The 14,299-nt window shown below is 47.8% G+C and overlaps 1 protein-coding gene across 4 annotated transcripts in view; it reads left to right on the top strand.

The window, feature by feature from the left end:
• PTPRA (protein tyrosine phosphatase receptor type A) overlaps positions 1-14,299 on the top strand; it is a 208,324-nt gene that overhangs the window by 74,615 nt on the left and 119,410 nt on the right. The gene's annotated exons all lie outside the window — the stretch shown is intronic.

Raw genomic sequence — 14,299 nt, forward strand, 5'->3', positions numbered from 1 at the left:
AGGGCAGGGAGGGGGGGGCAGGGGGGGAGGGAGGGCAGGGAGAGGAGGGGGCAAAGGGCAGGGAGGGGGGGGCAACGGGAGGGAGGTCAGGGGGGGAGGGAGGGCAGGGGGGCAAAGGGCAGGGTGAATCTTGGACGCGTTAGATAACCCATTCCCCTGCGTTTCCTCACCTTGCACACGGCCGACCTCCTGTTCCTACGGGTACCGGCCGCCGTCCTCCTCCACCTCGGGCTCCTCAGCGGAGAGGCTGAGACGCTCCGGTGAGGAGGTGCTGCGCCTTTCGCGGGGAGAGGCGGAGACAGCCGGAGGAGCGCCCTGTGTGAGGGGAGAGCCGCACAGTGCGTGCTCTGTGTGTGTGGGTGGGGGGGGGGGGGTGAGCGAGAGCGCCGGGTGAGGGAGTGGCCTATGTGTGGTGAGAGCCGTGGGGAGGTGAGAGTCCCCCGCTGTGTCCCGGGCGCTCGCTCCGCTCCCCCACTGACTGTAGCGGCGCCTGGGGGGGGGGGGGGGGGGGGGGGGGGGGGGGGGGGGGGGGAGTTGAAAGCGCGGTAAACAGTTAGACACGGGGAGTGGAGGAGGTGCGCGCGGGTCACGATGACTTGGATTTCAGCCTGATGTTCGGGGAGGAAGAGGCGGAGCCTCCGGGACCGGCGGGTAAGAGACCGGGAGATGTGCTGCTAACACTGTGAGCCCCACCCCCCCGGGTTATACATGCTGCTAATGTATGTAACACCCCCCCCTACCGTGTGTGTTGTGTGTCCTTTGGCCCGTCACTCCGCCTCAGGCCAATGAGAGGTGTGCGGGGGCGGGCGGGCCAAGGGACCAATGAGATTTCCCCTAGGGACAGAGGCCATGCAGACATCCAGACAGGCATACAGTGCTTTCACAAATATAGTATACTAGCTGAGAGCCCCGGCGTTGCCCGGGATGTTTGTGGTGTGGGTGTGGCATTTGGGTGAGGAGTGGTCAACGCGGCCCATGTGCGGTGGTAGTGCTGCTGTGTCTGTACTGATGGTGATTGTATCGGTGTGCTGATTTGGGAGGGTTTGGTGCTGATGTGGGGGTGCGGATGTGGGTGTGCCGATGGGGGAGGTGCAAAGGTGCCGATGTGTGGGTGCTGATGGTGTTGATGGGGGCTGGGAATGGCGGGGAGCCGAGAATGCCAGTGTGCTGGGGGGGGGGGCATGGGATAGCGGTGTGCTGATGTGGTGGTGCTGGGGATAGTGTGTGTGTGTGTGTGTGTGTGTGTATACATGTTTGTGTGTGTGTATACATGTTTGTGTGTATACATAGTGTGTGTGTGTGTGTGTGTGTGTGTGTGTGTACGTGTGTGTGTCTGTGTGTCTACGTGTGTGTGTGTGTGTGTGTATACGTGTGTGTGTGTGTGTATACGTGTGTGTGTGTGTATATACGTATGTGTGTGTGTGTACGTGTGTACGTGTGTGTGTACGTGTGTCTGTGTGTATACGTGTGTCTGTGTGTATACGTGTGTCTGTGTGTATACGTGTGTCTGCGTGTCTACGTGTGTGTCTGTGTGTATACGTGTCTGTGTATACGTGTCTGTGTGTATGTGTCTGTGTGTATACGTGTGTCTGTGTGTATACGTGTGTGTATGTATAGGTGTGTGTGTCTGTCTACGTGTGTGTGTGTCTGTCTACATGTGTGTCTACATGTGTGTCTGTGGACGTGTGTGTGTCTACATGTGTGTGTGTGTGTGTGTGGTCTCTGTGTGTGTGTGTGTCAGTGTATGTCTATATATATATATATATATATATATATATATATATATATATATATATATATATATATATATATATATATATATATATATATATATATATATATATATATATATATATATATATATATATATATATATATATATATATATATATAGCGGGGATCAGACCGGAGCCGGACAGAGGGCATGTGGAGGGGGGGGGGGGAAGCTGCAGGGAGAGCAGTACGGGGCATGTGGAGGGGGGGAGAGCAGCATGTGGAGGGGGGGAGAGCAGCACGTAGCATGTGGAGGGGGGAGAGCACATGTGGAGGGGGGAGAGCAGCATGTGGAGGGGGGGAGAGCAGCACGTAGCATGTGGAGGGGGGGAGAGCACATGTGGAGGGGGGAGAGCAGCACGTAGCATGTGGAGGGGGGGAGAGCACATGTGGAGGGGGGAGAGCAACATGTGGAGGGGGGAGAGCAGCACGTAGCATGTGGAGGGGGGAGAGCACATGTGGAGGGGGGGAGAGTAGCATGTGGAGGGGGGAGAGCACATGTGGAGGGGGGAGAGCAGCACGTAGCATGTGGAGGGGGGAGAGCACATGTGTAGGGGGGAGAGCACATGTGGAGGGGGGGAGAGTAGCATGTGGAGGGGGGAGAGTAGCATGTGGAGGGGGGAGAGCACATGTGGAGGGGGGAGAGCAGCACGGGGCATGTGTGGGGTCCCTCCTGCAGGGCGGGAGCCCCCCCGCTGCCCTCCGGCTCGAGGTGAGGCCTCCTGCAGGGCGGGAGCCCCCCCGCTGCCATCCGGCTCGGGGTGACGCCTCCTGCAGGGCGGGAGCCCCCCCGCTGCCCTCCGGCTCGAGGTGAGGCGGCGGTGCCGAGGAGCGTTGCAGGCGGCGCCGGGTAGGCTGCTCTTTGCTGTGAGGGGGGGTGGGAGAGGTGAGGCGGTGCCGAGGAGCGTGCGGCGAGGCCCGTGGGTATGCTGCCTCACCCATCCGGCCGCTGCCTCATCCATCCTGCCGCTGCCTCATCCATCCTGCCGCTGCCTCACTCATCCGGCAGGTCCCACGTGGATGTGAGGCGGGAGGCCGCGTGTTGTGGCCACTCCCCCGCGTGTGTTCCGGGCGCTCGCTCCGCTCCCCCGCTGACTGTAGCGGCGCCGGGGTGTGAGCTGGGGGGGGGGGTGTGAGCTTGGGGGGGGGTGAGCTTGGCGGGGGGGGGTGGGAATGTGTGTGTGTACACGGGACTCCAGGTAAGTTCGGGCACAAGGAGGGTGGGGGGGGGGGGGGTGTGTGGAAGTTGAGGTGCGGTCCAGCTGACGGGGGAGAGTGAGAGGCACCGGGAGGGGATTGTGTGTGTGTGTGTGTGTCCCTGTGTGTGTGTCCCTGTGTGTGTGTCCCTGTGTGTGTGTCCCTGTGTGTGTGTCCCTATGTGTGTGTCCCTATGTGTGTGTGTGTGTGTGTGTGTGTGTGTGTCCCTGTGTGTCCTTTGGCCCGTCACTCCACCTCAGGCCAATGAGAGGTGTGCGGGGGCGGGCCAAGGGACCAATGAGATTTCCCCTATGGACACCGGACATCCAGGCAGGCAGGCATACAGTGCTTTCACTAATATAGTATAAGATAAAGAAAAGATGTATATAATACAATACCAATGTATTACTGACAGGTAGGGGTAATGGCAGACTTAACCTTTATTAAAAGAGGTCAGATTTACCCCTACCATTGCAGCCGGGACGTGAAAATGGAGCTCACTGCCAGAGCCCAGCGCAGTGTAAAAGTTACCATGGTAACCTCAGGTGCTAGCAATGAAGGAAGTCGTGATTTTAACCACCTCTCTATCTAAATACGCACACACACCTCAACCCCGTTATAACGCGATCCGTTACAACGCGAATCCGCTTATAACACGATGCAAGTGTGGCTCCCAATTTTTGTATTTATGAATACTTCACAACATGATTATTGGTATCTTAAATACTTAATATACAATTGTATGCATTGTATATGCATTGTATAATAATGTCTAACGCGATCTGCTTATAGTGTGATGTGATTCTTTGGACCCCAAGCACAGCGTTATAAGGGGGTTGAGCTGTGTGTGTATATATAGGTGTCTATATGTGCGTGTGTATATATATATGTATATGTGTATATAGATATATATATATCTCATAACATGGTCAGGGGGGCAACATATGAACATTGAGTAAAACTCTTTAAGTTGTTGCAAGGGATCATAATTGGACTGTCACCCAGGCCTCGCATAAGTATAGGGTTAGACCAGTGTGTTTTAACCAGGGTTCCTTGCAATTTCGTGGTCATTTAATTTAAATTGTATCAAACACAAAATACTTTTTCTGATCTCAGACGCGCTATTAGAGAGGGTTGGGGTTCCTTACAATGCATTGGATCTCAGACGCGCTATTAGAGAGGGTTGGGGTTCCTTACAATGCATCGGATCTCAGACGCGCTATTAGAGAGGGTTGGGGTTCCTTACAGCACGGCTGAGATCAGATGCATTATTAGAGAGGGTTGGGATACCTCAGAAATCTACTTGGGGTTCCTTAACCAAAATAAGGTTGGAAACCACTGGGCCTGACTATATGGTTCAGGCTACTAATGGCTTAGTATGCATTTCACCGGGAGGCGCACAGAGAACATATACTTCTGGTGGAATTTCGCTTTTCCGGAAAGTTGGATGTCATTTCATAAACTCGCAGAATTGTAGTTTATGGAAAGGGTTAATGAAGCCAATTAGATTGTTAGTTACATTGTTACAAGTTCCCCCCCTCCCCCCTGTGAATTCTTAGACCAGGGGTGTGCAAACTGGGGGGCGGGAGATTTTCCTGGGGGGGGGGGGGTGGAGGAGAGAGAGAGAGGGGGCGCGGCGGTTGCAGAGGCCCAGCTCTCTTCCCCAAGGGATTTCAATAAAATACCGGGGGATCAGGTGAGGCCTCTGCGACTTCACTAACCGAGATTCAGATGCGTGGTATAACGCGTTGCCATGGCAACACGGCGTCATTTGCCATGTGACTTCACATGATGCTGTTGGGTCACGATGTGACGTCACATAACCCCACTGCGTCATTTGACGCTGGAAAACAAGGTAAGGGGGCCGCGAGCACGGGAGTGGGGGGCGCAGCTCCAATAGTTTGTGCACCCCTGTCTTAGACCAGCAGGTAAGGGACGTTACAGAGGCTTGACGCTTCCCCCGGCATTTAATTTAAATGCCTTGGGGAAGGGCGCGGCGTCTCTGTAACTGCCGCGCCTCCCCTAGCAAATCTTGCGCCCCCAGTTTGCGCACTGCTGTCTTAGAAAAGAAAGTAGAATGTTCTTTATTCCATAAGATTGGTTGTTGGGTTTTTGACTTTTAGGTTTAAACGCTATTGAAATAACAATGTGTCATCGTTCTGATTATTTACTTTCATAATCCAAATCTCCAAAATTTGCTGGCCTAACGTCCAGGGAGCCCGGATTCCTGAAGTATTTTTGGACAATAATTATTTTCTGGGAGAACAATATGGCCGCCGGGGTCAGCTGCTATTAGTGACGCAGGCCTCCGTGTAAAATGTTGTTTATAATACCGGCAACATTTAAAAGTTAAATAGTTTGGGAACTAGGATGTCGTTATAAATTGAGGTTTGCTCTGGGGGAATCGAAGGACAAAGTAAATAAAATAAATGATTCAAATTGAGCATTTGCTTTAAAAATATTGCTGCTTTGGGATATATTTTATCTTCTGTGTAAGAGGTTTCTGCACCCTCTTTTAGATAGACGGTTACTGCAGAGAGATTCAGTGGCTGGTTGCTACTCACATCGCCTATTGTGCTGGCCATGTTCTAGATGTTGCAATTACTTCAGCGGATGCCTTTTGCTGATGGTTTACATTATGGGCAGCTCTTACATACACTGTTCGGTTATGTAAACTCCTGAGTACTGGATCCTATAGATGGGACGTAGCATTGTGCGATGACATTATTAATACATTTGTCATGTTAATATTTGTAGTTGAAAAATATTTGTTCTATAGACACATCAAATTTTTTCCCTGGTCATCTATAGGTCAGGGGTCCTCGAGCCAACAGGTCAGGTTTTCAGGATATCCTTGCTTCAGCACTGGTGGCTCAACCATTGTCTCAGTCTGAGCCACTAATTGAGCCACCTATGCTGAAGCCGGCTCCTCGACTGAGCCACTGATTGAGCCACTTACTGAAGCAGGGATATCCTGAAAAGTTGACCTGTTGGGAGTCTTGAGAAGTGGAGTTGCCCACCCCTGGCCTACAACCTTCAAATCTCCCTCAAATTTTTGAGTTTTCCTTTAATTAATATATATATATATATATATATATATATATATATATATATATATATATATATATATATATATATATATATATATATATATATATATATATATATATTTCACTTCTGCTTTGAGCACAACACATGTGCAATCCGTGATGGAAACCTCCTGTTTTGGACCGGCCGTGTTCAGTGTGTTAATGGCTTCCCAAGTTTGTTTTTAATCAATACAATTCCGCCGCCTCCTTTGTACCTCTCGCGGTTAATTTCATACACATGTATGCAGGCTACGGATGTACTTCCTGCATATCTACAGAGAGAAGAAAAGTCCCCTCTTTGATGCCACTCGGGGTATTTTATTCACTCTTAGATTTAAATAGAGATAAAAGCAAAGAGCGGCAGAGCTGAAAGTAAATTGGTAGAATCCACTTTAAAAAAATAATAATAATGTTTTGTTGCTTGGTTATTTTGCCTTTTGGAAAGCAGCGGCGGAGCTGTTGGAAATATTTAAGAACACACGGTGATGCAGAAGTTAAAAGGAGCTATTCACCATGTGATGCTAAACGTTACTTGAATGGGCTTAGCACTGCTTAGTAAATATATCCCAGTCTGATTAAAAAGGCAAGCAAAAAAAAAAATATTTTTTTCTAAACAACTTCTCTAATTGGTTTGTTTTAGAAAGATTCACTCGTTCAAAATAGGTACCACTTTTTGGAGTCTTCTGAAAGTGATACTGTGAGAAGGAGCGGCTCAGTGAGTAACGACACTGACTGGCACTGAGTTTGAAGTAGGGGAGCCTGGTTCAATTCCCGGTGTCGGCTCCTTGTGACCTTGGGCAAGTCACTTTATCTCCCTGTGCCTCAGGCACCAAAACATAGATTGTAAACTCCACGGGGCAGGGACTGTGTCTGCAAAATGTCTCTGTAAAGTGCTACGTAAAACTAGCAGCGCTATACAAGAACACGCTGCTATTATTAGATACATATTGTATACAGGTGTAGACAGCCTTAGGCCTCGGTCCCGCTGCGCTCGTTGGCGCGGGCGGCCATGTCGCGAGTTCCCCACCAGCAGGGGAATCCTCGCGAGCCGGTCCCCCCTGGCGGCACAGCTGACTACACGCTGTGGCGCGTCAGCCGCTAGGAGACACAAGAGAATGGTGTTTCCTAGCGTTGACGCGTCACGTGGTGTGGCTGTGAGCCAATGGGGAGGGGAGGCTTCGGGAGGAGGAGAGGCTTCGGGGAGCGGGGAGGAGTGTGGAGTGAAAGCAGGTGAGTGCCTGTCTGTGTGTGTTTGTCTGAGTGCGTACGTGCCTGTCTGTGTGTATATGTGTGTGCCCGAGTGCGTGAGTGCCTGCCTCTATCTGTGTGTGTGTGTGTGTGTGTGTGTGTGTGTATGAGTGCGTGAGTGCCTGCCTGTGTGTGCGCGCGTGTGTGTGTATGAGTGTGTGAGTGCCTGCGTGTGTGTGTGTGTGTGTATATGAGTGCCTGCGTGTGTGTGTGTTTAAAGTTACCCTCAGCAGCTCCAGCCCGAGTCCGTGGAGGGAGGGGGGGAGAGTAGCGGGTCCCTCCGCTCAAGCCACGCCCCCCCTCCCTGTCAAGCCTCCCACTCCCGCCCACCTCCCGCTCCGGCCCCCGCTCCCTACAGACCGCATATCGCGGTCTGTGTATCTCAGCGCACCGCCTGTCTGCAGTGCGGGTGCGCTGACTCTGGGAGCGGGGCCTTAGCCTTACCGTTCGCATGGCCGCGGGTGAAAACTGAAGCGCTGGCGGAGGTGGCAGCTGTGTCCATGCTTTTCAATGCCCCCCCTCACCCTCCCCGCGTTAATCCTTCCGGGGGTCGCTTCGTGTCCGCTCGCTCACGGCCACGCGAACGGCAAGTCCGGCTACATCTGTACGTTCTTCGGTTTGGCGGCTGGATGTTTGAAGTCGGTACAGAGCTTGGAGAAGGACACGTAGTTGGGACAGGCCTATCGACGCGCATTAAGGGGACGACTCACAAAGATGCATTACGAGTTAGCGTCCCGCGATCCCGCATTTACGGTGACGCGGCGCAGTTAGCGTGGGAGGGAGGTGCATGTACCTGGATCACTCCGCGACTTTTAAAAATACAATTTCTTGACCCAGAACCTCCCAATCTTACGAGTTTCAGTCTTGGAGATGGGCCCCGGAAGTGTGTGTGTGTGTGTGTGTGTGTGTGTGTGTGTGTGTGTGTGTTAAACGGCTTTAAAAAAAAAGGAATAAAATGAGCCTGTCTAACAAACAGTTATTGTCCTAAAAGTGAAAGTACGACCGTGATCAGCCGCACTGCTAGACACTTCCTGAGAAACTCTCGGGCAGATGAACCTTTGCTAATGTTTCCTGGGAAGTGGACGAGCGGCGCTATATAACGTAGGCGTCACGGTCTGGGTGGAATAGCTGCTTTACCCTTATGAGTCTAACTCATATAATGTTAGTACTGTGTGTTACCCCCTGAGACAAAAAGGCCCCGACGCTACATCCAGCGTGACACATCATTTAGTACATTACCATGTATTGTATCTGTTTGCTTTCTTCATAGATAGGAGTCATTTAGTTCAATACTTTGGCCAACATATTTCAGTCCCACAACCACGTCACGGTGATCCCATTTCAGCAGGTCCTACACTACCAATACTATACGGCCTTATGTATTTCTTTTACCTCATATAGGAGGAAACACATGCGCTGCAGCTAACAGCAGGGTGTGCGCGCGTATGCAGTGCCTAAAGAGTTATAGCACGTATAGTGCTTCTTACATTTGTAACCTTTAGGCTTAGTCCCCGCTGGCGCTGATGTGCTCATGCTTGAGAGCGGTGACGACACCAACTCTCTAAGCATGAGCGCCGGGTGTTCTGCCTATTTCGCAAGCGCGGGTGGAGGGGTGGGGGGGGCGTTGCGGGGAAGTTGAGCGTGCTTGAAAGTAAAAAAAAAAATGTTGTTTACTTAACCGCCAAGCTTGAGTGAGCGTGTGTACGCACCGCATATATGTCACACCTACTGAAATGGGATTACTGTAACGTGGTTGTAGGATTGAAATATTTTGGCCAAAGTATTGAACTAAATGACTCACATATTTAAGAAGAAAGAATACAGATAAAATACATAGAACAAAAAGCCCCCCATGATACATCCAATATTACTATCTATCATCTCTTTCTTACTCAGACTGTGTATGTTACCCTCTGGGCAGATTCTGCCCTCTTTGTTTTTCTCCGTGTTAAAATGGGATTTTTTGATAGATTTTGGTTCTTTTTTTCCCCTTTTTAAACATAAGAGGAGTTACTCATCTAGGCTACTGAGTGGGGGGGAGGGGATGTCGCTGTTAACACTGTTGACTATAGCTGGGCACCTTCTAACATGTCATGGAAAAACCCATTTAGCACTTATTTATTAATTTTTTTACTACTGCAGGGGTTGAGCTATCGTTTCTAGGGAAGACGGGAGCAGACGGGCTGGTCAGGATGCGGGGAGCAAGTTATAAATAAGCTTCAACGTTTGTCCCTAAAGGAGCGGAATTCCTGTTCGGAAATCCATTCTTCCCGTGGCATGACACAGGCAGGAGACGTTTCATGACCTTGTAGGACTGTACGGTGGCAAGAGGTAGTCTGTAAATGTATACAAAGGGACAATGGTGGTCGAGTTGTGGATAATTGAAAGTAGCCGTGCCAGGCCTCAAAATAGCCCTTTTCTGTATCCCAACACGTCACGTAAAGTCACCTCGCTCAGATAAATGTGATTTGTTTTACAAGCCACAAAGGATCCTAATGAAGCTTATTGTATTCCCCAAAATGTCATGTGATTGGTCATGAAACTGAGTTTCATCCGGGTTTGTGCCAGGTGATTCGTAATGCCAATTTTTGTTTTTGTAAGATTGTGCATTTCATTGACTTAAATAAATGAATTTTCCCTGGCTTAAAGAGGTCTATTCTTGCCCGCTCCATGCAAGAGGTCTGAGCAGTGGAAATGGCGCTGGCCAAGGACCCATCCGACGTTTTTTCTACTCCTTTTTCCATTCGGCTTGGGGGTAGCTCAGTGGTGACGTCTCTGCCTTTGAAGTGAGTGAACCCGGTTCTCAGCCAGGTGTCGGCGCTCTGTGTCTTTGGGCAAGTCGCTCAATCTCCCTGTGGGTCAGGCACCAAAATGAGATGGTAACCTCTGTGAAGCAGGTTCTCCTTGTGCCTGCAGAATGTAATGTGTAGCGCGGAAGTACACTGTATTCACTATCCTTGCTTCTCTGATCACGCAGGCTGTTATTTTCAGGCTTCTCTGTATAAGGCTCAAATCTTTGATTTGTATGAAGCAATTTAGGAGTAAAAATTGGATCCAAATTTGTCAACTCCTACCCAGAATCCTCGTGGGTCTGCAGCAGTTGGTATTCTGATGTCCAGGAGAATGGAACAGGCTTAATGAGGGAAATTTTTAATCTTTACTGCAGCTATCCCAATGGTCTCACAGGGGTGGCCAACTCAAGTCCTCTAGGGCCACCAACAGGCGTGAGCCACCTGTGCTGAAGCAGTGATAGCCTTATCATCTGACTTGTTGGTGGCCCTTGAGCACTGGAGTTGGCCACCCCTGCCCTATGGAATTAGTAATATCTCCAGACGTGTGGTTGCGACGGAATGAGAGCACGTCAGCTGACAAGAACCTCATCGGTACAAGACACATGTTGGCCTCATGGGGTGCAGCACGGTTTCCTTGCACGCTCTGCCTCCGGCTGTCGGGTTCCGAGTTTTTCAGTCTCATTCTGTTACGCAGCAAACCAACTTCACGCAGAGCCGGGGAGATAACATTATTCCTGTGTGAATGAAACCTCTGTGTACTTGCTCCCAGGGATTAATGCAAACCATGTTATCTTTGATCAATGTTGTCCTGCAGTTTCCCCGACCATTCTTGTTGATCTGTATCTATAGTAGCGTGCGTGCGTTTGTTTAGGCCTATTGGTGGATTGACGAATTTCATCTGCATCAAGTTGCACCAGCGGCATCTGTGCATATCCTTGCTTTTTTTGCTTGATTATTTAGAAGGGTATTTGATGCAGACCCGTTGATACATATACTGTTGTGCCAACTTTCTCATCCCCTAACCCCACCCAAAACCATTCCCCAAAAAGCTCACTGGTCCAAGTGGAGTTAAATGGGAGCACAGCACTTTATTCATTGGTGCAAAGTCACAATTGCACACTTTGCACCTAATTTTTGAGCAATGTTCTTGTTTGAGAAACGCAATCCATATGCCCCAACCTCCTGATTATCTTTCTTCTCTATATTATGTAGAATTGTGAAAGTGTCGTAATTATGCTGTTCAGTCAGTGGTTTTAGAAATACATTTAAAGCCTCAGTTTTTTTTCCATTCAATATGTGCATCAATACAATCTGCACACTGACAAGTGATTAGCTAAATTGCTGATCGATTCGTTCTCCTGGAATCCATCGCTGAAGATTCGCCTCAGGGGTTCTTTATATCACTGTTGGGACTGCCGAAGACTACCCAAGATGCAAAGATCTGTGTGGAAGATCATGTGACCAGGCAGGCAATTGGTGCACTGCTAGAGAGAGGGCAGGGCGCAAGAGCTAGGACCAGTTTCAGAAGAGGAAGGGGGGATGTGACTTTGTAAATGGTTGCTATAGAAACAAAAATGCTTGTTACATTAGAATAAATCACAAAACTCTTTAAATTATTATTTTTATTTTAAATGCTACAAGTACTTTCTTATAGTACAGAACTGACTTATTTAAAAAAAACAAACAAAAAAAAACACATGTAGGATATTGCTTGGTCTGCAGCTTTAAGGGTGTACCACAATCAAAGAAGGGACGGTCCCAAAGATATCTCTTAGTGTGTGCACACATTTTCTTTAGTAAAGTTCCAGTAGGAGCGAACGCGCGTTGGTGATTTCTCGCCGCGCGAAGTCCTGGAGGATGGAGCTAAGGTTACCCGGGGACTGAGAGACCGGCAGCCGGCTGGAGTGCAACGCTATCCTCGGCCTGTTGTGTAGCGCATCTTTTGGAGCTCTCTTCGGATCACAGCTAGTAGCTTCACAGATGTACATCTCATTTGTACTGTACATCTAATCTGAAGTGATCCAGTAGATATAATAAGTAAGGCTTGCTTACCCTTAAGGATTCATTACTGTACTGAAGCTGGTTTATTTTGATTTAAGCTCAAGGAGTTACCATCCCTCACCCCCTCCATTTTTATTTGTTTGAATAATTAGAGTTGTATATATTTTATTATATGATCTATTAAATGTTAATTTGTAACTATTGTCAGTTACACTTATTACTGATATATTATTCTAATTGTTTAGTGTGCACAAATGAATAGAGATCTCTTCGGGATTATCCCTGTTGTATTTACTTATCTCAATTGTGTAGCAACTGCTCACTTATACTTAACTATCAGTCCTGAGCAGTGTATACATAAGTTTTTTTTTTTTTTTTTTTTTTTTTAAACCATTTAAGGGTGTTTTAAAAGTCCATAGTGGTTGTCGCGTACGGTCCACCTTAGAGAACATGACCTGCATACGGGACAAGGGTTAATACTCAAGCTCGCATGCGCTCCCACTTTTCACCTCAAATGGACAATATTTCCTCTACAGGACAAGGGTTAATACACATCTCGCAAGCGGCCCCACTCTTCACCTTCGCAACGGTCCCTCAGATGAGTTACTATCTCCCCTAAATGCATCAGTATACCACTGTCACGAACAGCACAACAGTGAGCACATGACTTAGATATGCAATCAGGGTTAATGCACAACTCCCCCTTATCCTACACAAGGCACTTTCAATTAGTTAATATTAACCCCTTACTCTGTGGCAATCATATCCAACAGCTGCCACCACGCGAGAAATAGGCAAAAACATGTAATTAAATATATCTGCCAGGGTCTCGAGTCAGTATTAATTAAAGAAAAGCTATGCATTTAGCACAACAATCTGTGGTAGCACAATGTGTCTGAAAATGTACTTTTCTCTCTACAAAGCGAGCCTTTGTCTAGAATGATCAAGCCTGTGTTGGGGCCGAAACATTGAATATTTAGAAATAAATGATCACCGTTGCAGAACTCCACTCGTATTGCCTTCTCTATCGTTACTTACCGTTATGAGTTGTGTACAGGTGTCATGGGGATTTCTATAGTGTTTATATTTCCTTCCTGTTTTGGTCACTTGTACTCCATAAATCTTCTTAGATAATTTAGACCAGGGTTGGCCAACTCCAGTCCTCAAGGGACACCAAAAGGCCAGATTTTCAGGGTATCCCTGCTTCAGCTCAGGTGGCTCAATCAGTCCCAGCTTCAACTGAGCCACGGACTGAGCCACCTGTGCTGGAGCAGGGATATCCTGAAAACCTGACCTTTTTGGTGTCCCTTGAGGATTGGAGCTGGCGCCCCTGGCCCTAGAGGCTGCGATAGCTTTTATTGAACCAACGTAACAATGAGTATGACGTTTTTGGAATGAGAATACCAATGTGTTATTTTTGCATGAGTGTTGCCGGGACCAGAACTTGCCCCAGTGTGTAAGATCACTGATTTTCTATCGGACGCTTCCACTATTGTCTTATGAGTAAGACAGCCTAAGCAGGGACTGCAATTTGAATTTGTCTATGGAGTTGCCTTTAACCCTTTGAGTTCCAGAAGGAGCGCTGTACCCGAGCGCCAAAACCCCCCTCATGTGGCTCCTCACAAAAACGTCAAAATCACATGATCGCTGATGTGAATGTCGAGTCTCCTTTTTCGTTCCTCTTGCATTTAGTTTTGTGTGTGTGTGTGTGTGTGTGTGTGTGTGTGTGTGTATGTGTGTATGTGTATATATATATATATATATATATATATATATATGTGTATATATATATATATATATATATATATATATATATATATATATATATATATATATATATATATATATATATATATATATATATATATATATATATATATATATATACTTGCATACATACCTCCAATATAGCTCGTTTAGGTAGGATCATGTCCCATAATAAGTAGATAAATATACGATATCTTTCGCACAGGAATTAGCAGACAGCACTTAGGTTTGTGAAAAATAAACATATATTGTAGAAAAAAATGACACAAATCACCAACATTTCGGACCCACAAACGGGTATATATCTATATCTATATCAAAAACATTTTAATGACTGAATGCTCTTAAAAAAAATCTAAAATAAAAGTAAGGGCATCAGTCACCTAAGATTTATCAGGTTAATCATAATAGCGCCATTTGTTCAGTGGGACT

Source organism: Ascaphus truei, chromosome 1 (assembly GCF_040206685.1).
Source record: "Ascaphus truei isolate aAscTru1 chromosome 1, aAscTru1.hap1, whole genome shotgun sequence".
Lineage (NCBI taxonomy): Eukaryota > Metazoa > Chordata > Amphibia > Anura > Ascaphidae > Ascaphus > Ascaphus truei.